This window comes from Rhinopithecus bieti, unplaced genomic scaffold (genome assembly GCF_001698545.2).
Source record: "Rhinopithecus bieti isolate Rb0 unplaced genomic scaffold, ASM169854v2 scaffold_7967, whole genome shotgun sequence".
NCBI classification, from domain to species: domain Eukaryota; kingdom Metazoa; phylum Chordata; class Mammalia; order Primates; family Cercopithecidae; genus Rhinopithecus; species Rhinopithecus bieti.
The window spans coordinates 738,149-748,468 of NW_016806112.1; positions in this window are offsets into that span (position 1 = coordinate 738,149).

A 10,320-nucleotide genomic window follows, 5' to 3' on the forward strand; every position below is an offset into this window, starting at 1 on the left:
TAAATTAATAGTAGCCACATTTTAAAAATTAAAAGGAACAGGTGAGATTAATTTTATTAATATATTTTATTTAACCTACTGTATCTAAAAATTATATTTTCCCTATGTAATTGATATAAAATTATGAATGAGATAGTTTGCATTCTTTTTCAAATGATGTCTTTGAAATCTAGTGTGTATTTTACCCTTACAATGCACCTTGATTTTGCTGGCCACACTGCAAGTGCTCGAGAGCCATGTATATCTAGTGGCTGCCATACTGGATAGAAGATAGGTGTGGCAGTGAGGCTTTTTGGATTCAGTTTTGTTTTGCTTTTATGAGAGAAATAATAGGGTGTTTATGTGTTGGATTTAGATGAGAGTTTGTAGAAAGAGCTGTGAGATCTCCCACCCCTCCCTGGCCTATTTTCTAACCCACACAGCAACTGTCCCTCCCCTACCCAGGAAGAGAGTAGATAGATAATCTGTATATATTAGTTGCCAGAGGCTGGGAAGGGTGGGGGTGGGAGGATGAAGAAAGGTTTATTAATGGGTACAAACATGCAGTTAGATAGAAGGAATATGTTCTAATATTCAGTGGCACAGTGGAATGACTATAGTTAACAACCATATATTGTATGTTTCAAAATAGCTAGATTTGAAATGTTCCCAACACAAGGAAATAATACATGTTCAAGGTGATGGATATTCTAAACACTCTGACTTGATCATTACACATAGTATGCTGGAATCAAAATATCACACGTACCCTGTAAATTGCAAATATTATGTGTCAATAAAAATAAGTGAATGAAAAAAGCCAGCAGCTATCAACTCCAAGTTGCATAAGAAAGGAAATATTAATATAGTACACTACATGGCTTAGCAGTGAAGCTAAATACTGGCTGTGAGACTAAGGAGACTCTGACCCCACTGAACTCATCAAGATTTCTAACTTACAGAACTATGAGCTAATAAATGGGTCTTGTTTTAAGCCACTAAATTTGTGGTAATTTGTTACAAAGCAATAGAAAAGCAATACAGCTTACAACAATAAGCATTGATTTGATTAATGAGTTTTCTGATCAGCTGGATGGTTCTTGCAGTCTTAGCTGGGCTCACTCATGTGTCTCTGGTCAGCTGCAGATTGGATAGGCAGCTCTGCTGATCTGGGCTGGGGTCTGTCACATGTTTTGGGGTCCACTGACTATAGGCTGATCTGGATGGCTTCAAATGGAACAACTTGGTTCTGCTTCACATGATCTCTCAGCTTGTAGCAGGCTAACCCATATTTGTTCGTATGACAGCAGGACAGGGGTCCAAGGCAGTGGGAGCTGCTGGGCCTCTTGATCAACTGGCACAGGATTGCTTATGCTGCATCCTGTTGGCCAAAGTAAGTCAAAAGTACTGTCCAGATTCAAGGGGTGGGAAATAGACTTGATCTCCTGAAAGGGATTTCTGCAAAGTTGCATTGCAATGGGTGTACCTACAGAAGGTACAAAAAATGGGGTTACAATATTCCTTGCTCTCTCATCCCTGAAAACCCCAACCCACTTTTCACCCCAAGATATCCCACAAATCTATCCTCTGCTCCTCATCCTTGCTGCAATCAATTCACTGATGCCCATGTCACTCCTTGGTTCTCATTGATTTTAGCTCCTGGCTTGTTGTTTCTCTCTTCAACACTACTACTGTTTTATTCTGATGATTTCAGTATGCCTGGAGATGATCCTTCTGACATCCTGGTCTCTCAGTGCCCAAGTTCCTTTCCTCCACGATCTCCACCCTACCTTGGCCCCTCCCTCCCAGGGTCATCCTCTAGACTTTGTCTTTACCAGTAGTCCCTCCATCCTTTCCATCTTATTCATCCTCCTCCCTGAACACCACCTTCTGTCCTTCCAACTCATTCCTTCTAGTGCCTCATCCCTAGCTATCCTTTGACCCCATAGAGACCTACAATTATTGATGCCATCTTCTCACTGTCCTTACCTTCTTTCCTCCCGTGTTAGGCTGTTCTTGCATTGCTATAAAGAAATACCTGAGACTGGGTAATTTATAAGAAGATAGGCTTATTTGGCTCATTGTTCTGCAGGCTGTACAGGAAGCATAGCAGCATCTGCTTCTGGGGAGGCATCAGGAAACTGCCAATCATAGAGGAAGGCAAACGGGGAGCTGGCACATGACATGGCAAGAAAAAGAGCAAAAGAGAGAGAAAGAAAGAGAGAGAGAGTTAGGATGGGAGTGGCACACACTTTTAAATGACCAGATCTCTCAAGAATTCACTCACTGTCATGAAGACAGCACCAAACCATGAGGGATCTGCCCCCATGACCCAAACACCTCCCACCAGGCCTCACCTTCAGCATTGGGGATTACAATTCTGCATGAGATTTGGGTGAGTAAAATATCCAAACCATATCACCCGTGACCCAGCTTCAAATTCACAGCCACGCATTAAGATCTCTCCTAGTCTTCTTTCTCAACTCCCTCGTCCCTCTCTCACTTTGTCATATACATTTGGCAAGACCACAATCCCAGTGAAATCCAATTCCTTCTCAGCTGCCAATCAGCTGAATGTGACTGGAGAAAAACATACAACCACCCTCACTGCTCTTGCTTTAAAATAACACCAGGAATCTCAGTGGACCTTGATGTGGCCCAGCCATTGTAATCTACTTCCCTAGTCCATTCTCTCTCCCACCTCCTAGACTCTTGCAAAACTTCCTCTTTCCTCATTCCTTTGACACCTCCTCCACCATCATCTCTCTCTCTCTGTCAGATCCACCACCACATCCATCCACCCACCAGCATGTGCACCCATACATCCTCTGGCTTCCTTCCCATCCCTGTAAACCAACTCTCTAAAGTCAACCCTCCACTTGAGCACTGGATAGATTCTCCCCTTCTTGCCTACTCATGAGCATTGCCCAGAAGTTCTCTCCCCTCTCCTATATCACCAAATTTTCCTCCCAATAGATGATTCTTTTTTTCCTGTGAACATGCCAGTACATGTCCCATGTTCATAGGACAAACAGCCCCTTTTGATTCTATCTCCCTCTTCAGCTACTGCCCTATTTCTCAACTCCCTTTGGCAGCAAAATCCTGCAAGTGTTAGCCATGCCCATTTTCTCCATTTTTCTTCCTTTCATTCTTTCTTAAACTCATCATTCCTTGGAAACTATTCATATCCAAGCTACCAGTGACCTCCATGTTGCTAATTCTGGGGGTCACTTTTTCATCCTCACATTCTCTGAACTCTCAGCAGCATTGGGCACCATTGCTCATTCTCTTAAAAACACATTCTTCACTTTCTTCACCTTCCTCACTCTTCTGGCTTCCCTGTCACTTCACAGCTGCTTTCCTGTTTTGTTGGGACATCCTCCCAACTGCTCTGTGCCGACAGTCCTGTTCCCCTCTCACCCCCTTCTAGTCTTGCATCCACAATGATCTCCCTGATATGGTTGGACTCTGTGTCCCCACCCAAATCTCATGTTGAATTGTAATCTTCAGTGTCGGGTAAGGGACCTGGTGGGAGGCGATTGGATCATGAAGGAGGATTTCACCTTGGCATTCTCAAGATTGTGAAGGAGTTCTCACAAGATCTGGTTATTTAAAAATGTGTAACACTTCCCCCTTCGCTCTCTGTCCTGCTGGCCATGTGAGCATGTGCTTGCTTCTTCAACTTCCACCATGATTGTAAGTTTCCTGAGGCCTCTCCAGCCATGCTCCCTGTACAGCCTGTGGAACAGTGAGCCAATTAAACAGCTTTTCTTTATAAATTACCCAGTCACAGGTAGTTCTTTATAGCAATGTGAGAACGAACTAATACACTCCCCAAAGCTCAAATCTCATTGCTATAGATATCAGCAAGAATAGACTTTTTGAAATCTGTGTGTGGCACACTTCTATCACCTTATTGTTGTGCCATCACATGAAAAAGTTTCAGAAGACATGGGCTGGAAAATTTCTTCAGTATCTTTGCAGGATGAGGCTGGGAGTATAGACTTAACAGGCTTTTTCTCATCTGTGAAAGCAAATCAGCTGCTTTCATGCTAGACAAGATAAGCATAAAATTCTTATGACACAAGATCTTTCCCTCATAACTCTGTACATTTTGCTTCATTGTTATCTTGTGTTTAGTGTGTATTGGACAAGTCTGAGCAAATCTAATTTTGGCTCGTCAGAGGCAACTTGTTTTTTGTCTGCCTAAATTTCTATGAGGTTTTATTCTTATAATAAAAACATCAAACAGAACATGTCTATGTGTATATTTCTAATAACTAATTTGAATATTTTAATCCATGGGTTTACTACTTTCTTTATTTTTGAAAATTTTCTTCTATAATATCTTTAATTATTACTTCTGGTTTTCTTCTCTCTTATTCAACAATATCAATTAATTCAACAATATCTATTAGTTAACTATTGGTTACCAATTAATTGAGTCTCTTCTCTGTCCTCTGTCATTTATATCAATCATTTTTTAGAAAAACTGCTTTTCCTTCCTTGAGTTTCAGAAGAGCTTTTCAAGTTTTCCTTCACAACACAGATTCAGTTGATTACAGGGTTGATTTTTTTTATTAATGTTTCTAATTCTGGTTTTAACTGTAATTTAGTTTTTCTTTTGTTTCACAATATTTCTAGACCTGATGCTATTCTATTTTCATTTCTGCTGACCTCATTGCTACATTCCTTTTCAACTCAATCTTTGGCCTTATCATCTTCTGTTTTCATAATGTTCATGTTTTCCTGACTCTTACTGAGAGAACAAAGCAAATGCTTTTTAATTCACTTTGGCTTCCTATAGCAAAATTTCCCTAAAAATCTGTGCTTCCTCTAGTTTCCACATTTCACAATGCAGAATCTCTTGATAACGCAGTGCTGTTCCTTCCTTCCTCAAGGAGGCGCCTGTGAAGGAGCTCCAGGCATCATTCTGATGGTTTCTTTCTTAATTTTATGATTTCTGTGGATTTTGTGACTTGAAGAGGAACCTCTTTGTTGAGCAACCAGGTCATGAGGACAATGCATTCTTGATTTCTCTGAACCCTGTAGCTATTTCCTTGCAGGAAATAATTAATGGACAATTGCAATCTGCAGAATGCACCTCTTCTCTCCTCCTCTGTGGTTCTGTCTGGTCCAGTTTCTTCTGGAGCCTCTCAACCCCAGATGGGTGGCACTCAGCAGCACTTCTCTGCTGGGAATTACAGTTCAAGGAGGCTTAAATTCTGAGATGGGAGAATGATTTACGGGGTAGGGGGTGGTGAGGGGGACTCAAAACTGCTGCCCTAAAATGTCCCTGTAGAGCAGGGAGTTGTTTCCTTCTCAGTCATTGAAATGAGCCCAGAAGAACGGACCGGTGAAGTAACTCCCCTGACATCTTTTTCTTGTCTGTCATCTTCATTCTGCTCAGGGTTTTGTCCTTGCCTTGGCTACTGGAAATCTTTCCCATTGGCTGACAGGTCTTTGAATCAGAGACCTGGTCCCAACTGCTGATGATGCCTGCCTTTCTGTGTGTGTGTGTGTGTGTGTGTGTGTTGGAGTTGGAATGGTAGGACAGTGTAGAGCACATCTAGAAAGTCTTGTAGTTCATTTTACAAACTGGCATCGTTCCTATTATGTTCTAGATGCTCTCAAATCTATCCCATCATTTTATCCACAATAATGTGCTAGGTAAGTACTAATATTAGCCCATCTCACAGATGAAGACACCCAGCCAACAGGTGACGGAGCTGGGATTCAAGGGCAGGTTCAGAGAGCTAAATGCCCATGCTCTCCCACTCTCTTTTTCTTAAATTGAGGTGAAATTCACATAACATAAAATTAACTATTCAAAAGTATACAATCCAATGGCATTTAGTACATTCACAATGTTGTGCAGCTATTACCTTTATCTAGTTTCCAAACATTTTGTTACCCCAAAAGAAAACCACCAGTCCACTGAGCAGTCACTCCACTAGTGCCCTTAATCACGCCTTCTCAGCCATGTTGGAAACTCCATCTTTCTGGCCGCCCTGCTGCCATTAGCGTGGGGTAGGTGAACCCTGTCACTCCCAACCTGCCTCAGGCCCATCCCCAGTACTACCCCAGCAGCCTTGACCCTCCTCATGCCCAGGGCCTGAGCCCAGTTTCTGCCCTGACCTGAGGATCTCCTGAGTATTTTCTTACTCCTCCTTGCGCAGCGCAGGAGCTCTTGGGGCTTCAGGGCCACAAAGAAGGAAGTTGGGGCCTTCCATGCCTCCTGGGCATGGGGCAGGGGGAAGACCTTCTTTCTTTTGGGAGGAAGAAACAGGAATGTACCAGGCAGTGGCGAGGGCGCTCACACACAGTCATCTTCCTTAATCCTTTCAGCAGCCCCTGGGCTCAACATTACCAACTCTTGGGTAAAAATGAGGAGTTGAGGCTCCCCAAAGCCACATAACTTGGAGCTCAGAGGCCACTTTCCCCAGTCCCTGTCCCACTCTGCCCAGCATCGCCCCCTCCAACCTCCCTACGAGCTATGGCCCTGGTCCTGCACAGTCCCTCCAGGTGACATTGTCTGGGGGACATCTCTGAGCCCCACCAGGTCCCCCCATTACCCAGAGCTCCTCAGGCTCAGTGGCTGTGAGTGATTCACTGAGTCTTATGCCTAGGGCTTAGCACAAGGAGCCAGAAGAATTTCAGTTAAAGTCCATCTTCTTTGAACACATATACTTGGCAGGAATCCACGTGTCCCATCAGAACCCTTTGTCTCCCTACAGAGAAGCTTCTGGAGCCAAAACATTTTCAGTCTGACCTTGCCGCAGCCAGAGAGAAACCTTGTCTGACAACCCCCTAGACAGGTCACCTGCTCATGTCTAGATTTAGTCCATGTTAATGGACACATGGCGGCCTGAAATTAATGATGAAGCACCCCAAAGACCTCTCCCATTAGCCGGCTTTGGTGGCGGCATGGCTGGCGGGCGTTTCTTTGCCCTTCCCTTCCTAGCTGTTAGCTGGTCTAGATCCCAGTTTGTGCAGGGTCAGCTATAACTCGGTCAATGAGACTGCAGGTTAAGAAAAGACAGCGTCTCTGCAGGCTTTCTGGCGCTTGCAGCACAGGTGCTTGGCTCATGGCGAGCCCCCCAGGGTACTGGCATCGCTGTGCATGCCCCATGCTACGGGCATGGCTGGCAAGTGGTTAAGAGTGGGGCTCAGGTCCAGCCAAGAGACCTGGCTTGATGCCTGGCTAGCCTCTCCTCAGCTGTATCATCCTGGGCACACTACTTTGTATCTCTCAGTTCTCTCTAGAGCGCCGTACTTTCCAGAGATGCGAAGGTAAACATGAGATAGCATACGAATGCTTGATAGAGCGCCTGGCTCCTCGTAAACATCAGTCAATGCCAGCTGTATTTATTTAGGTTAGGCCAGCATTATAGGCATTATTCACTATTATTATTATTATTATTATTAATTGTGGAACCTATGCATGTTGTCTATGGGGACTGCAGAGTATTCACATTTACAAACCTGTAGTATTGCATATCTACAGGTTTATGTTCTTAGAGTTCAGGCTTCTGTCTACATTCACTTGCCCCTCTTTCCCTCCCTCACTAAGTCCCCAACTCATCTCCGAACACCTTCTCTGGGCTAGAGGCAAATCAGGGAAGGTGCTGCCTTGGTCTAGCAAGGTCAGTGTATGTCCCTGTGTGTCTGTGTCTCAGTGTGTGTGTGAACTGGTACATGACTGTGGGTGTCTGTAGTGATGACTTCACACGTCTGTATGCTGGTGCATGAGTGTGTCTACGTGTGCATTAGTCAGCTTGGGCTGTTATAACAAAATACCACAGGTTAGGTGGGCAAACAACAGATACTTATTTTCTCACAATTTTGGAGACTAGAGTTCATGATCAAGGTGCCAACAAATTCAGTTTTTGATGAGGGCTCTCTACCTGCCTTACAGACTCACTGGGTCCTCACAAGGCCTTTTCTTCGGGCACAGGCAGGGAGAGAAAGATAAGGAGAGGGAAAGGGAGAAGAGGAGAGGGAGAGCGAGAGATTGGGTGCCTCTTCCTCTTTTTATAGGGGCAACATTCCTTTCAGATTAGGGCCCCACCCCTACAACTTCATTTAACCTAATTACCTCCCTAAAGGCCCAGTCTCTAAATACAGTCACAGGGGGTTAGAGTCTCAACATACGGATTTTGAGGGGACACAATTCAATCCATAACAATGTGGGATTCCGCATCTGGTGAAGGTAGATGTGTCTGTCCAGGTTAAGGCCCACGTGTCGATCCACACATGTGTCTGCGTCTCTGCGTGCAGCTGGGCTGGGAGGGGGCGCTGGTGAGGAGCCGCACCTGTCAATCACCCCCTCCCGCCTGAGGTGGAGTGAGGCAGGCCGGGGCGCCAACAGAATCAAGCGTGGGCTCCTCTCTGCCGATCAAGATCTATAAATAAAGTTGTCTCCCTGGCATGTTCCACACCACACGCAGCTCTTTAATAAAATTGGCTGAGATTTGTGGATAAGCCTGAAGCAAAGTCAATGCTCGGTGTCAATCCCACGCTAAGAGGGGCCTTCGGGGTCAAGCTGCTTCCTGGATATGATTCCATATCAAAGATGTGTCAGCCGGGTGCTAACCAGCTCTTGCTGTTCACGGAGACACCCAGCACTGGCTGGGTTCGCAGTGGGGTCCCCGGGCCAGGGTGCCAGTGTGGAAAATGGAGAGGGGATTGAGGGGAATATAGCCAAAGCCAGCTTCTCTGTGGGACTCAGCCACTCCTGAGGCTGGGGGACTCACAGGTCTTCCCTGTCTGAGAAGCAGGGAGGATGGGAGGTCATAGCTTTGCTTTGCTACTCTTCAAAGCCTCCATCTTTCAGGTCTGGAGGGGGCATCTGTTGAGGGGATGCAGCCAGTGTCTTCCCATATCTCCTCTACTCCCCAGAGGCTGCGGGGAGCCTCTACCCAAAGCCACACACACAGTCCGCCAAGGGCAGGCGGGGGTCACCTGGCTTCTCCAAGCTCCCAGCTGGTGGCTGGAGTGACCAGTGTGTGTGGAGGCCCTTGGGGGATCCTGTCCAGCCCCAGGCCACTTGGGGAGGATGAACATCTAATAGGCATGCTGGCCACACTCGATGAGGCAGAAAAAAGGGGAAATCAAAAGAAGTTTGGTTTAATTAAGTATCAGGGAAGATTTATGCAACTTCCTCTCCCTGTCATAAATATTAATGAGGGCAGCTGGCAGCCAGCTCCTGCAGCATCCACCACCCGGCTGGAGGGAACGAGGAGGGTCTGGGGCTGGGGAGGGCGGCGGTTGCCCCTCAACACACACACATACACACCGCACACACACAGACACACACACACCACACAGACACACATACTACACACTACACACACCATACACACACACACCCCACACAGACACACCACACACACACACACCACACACACACACACCACACACACACACCATACACACAACCCACAGACACACACACCACACACTACACACACCATACACACACACAACACACAGACACACACACACCAGACACACACACACCACACACTACACATACCATACACATAACCCACAGACACACACACACAAGGCACAGACACACAGACAACACCACACACACAGACGACACATGCCCACCACAAATACCACCACACACACAGAACACACCACAACACACAGAGCACACACATACACACAGACACACACAGACACACATTGGGACACATGCACACACACATACACAGATAACACCACACACACCAGATACACACACAACACACCAACAGACACATACATTAGATGCCACACGGCAGACACACACACAGATATATATATACCACACACAGACACCACACCACACACATGCATATTACCACACACAGGACAATACATAGATGCACACACAACACACACACACCACAGACATAACAGACACACACCACACACACCACACACACCATCATGTACATCACAACACATCACCACACACCACATACACACCACACACACCACACACAGACACATACATAGATGCACACACACACACCACATGCACACCCCACACACACCACATACACCACACACACCCCACACACAGACACATATATAGATGCACATACACACCACACACAGACCACACACAGAGGCACACACCACACACACACCACACACACTGACACACCACAGACACAGACACACAGACACACCACATAGACACATCCCCTCACACACACCACACCCCCCACACAGACACACACACACACATACACACACACATTCGGTGCTGCAGTGCCTACCTGGGGCAGCCAGTGGGTTGGAAGTCCCCTGCCAAGCCCTCAGCCACTGGGCCAGGAGGTCTGA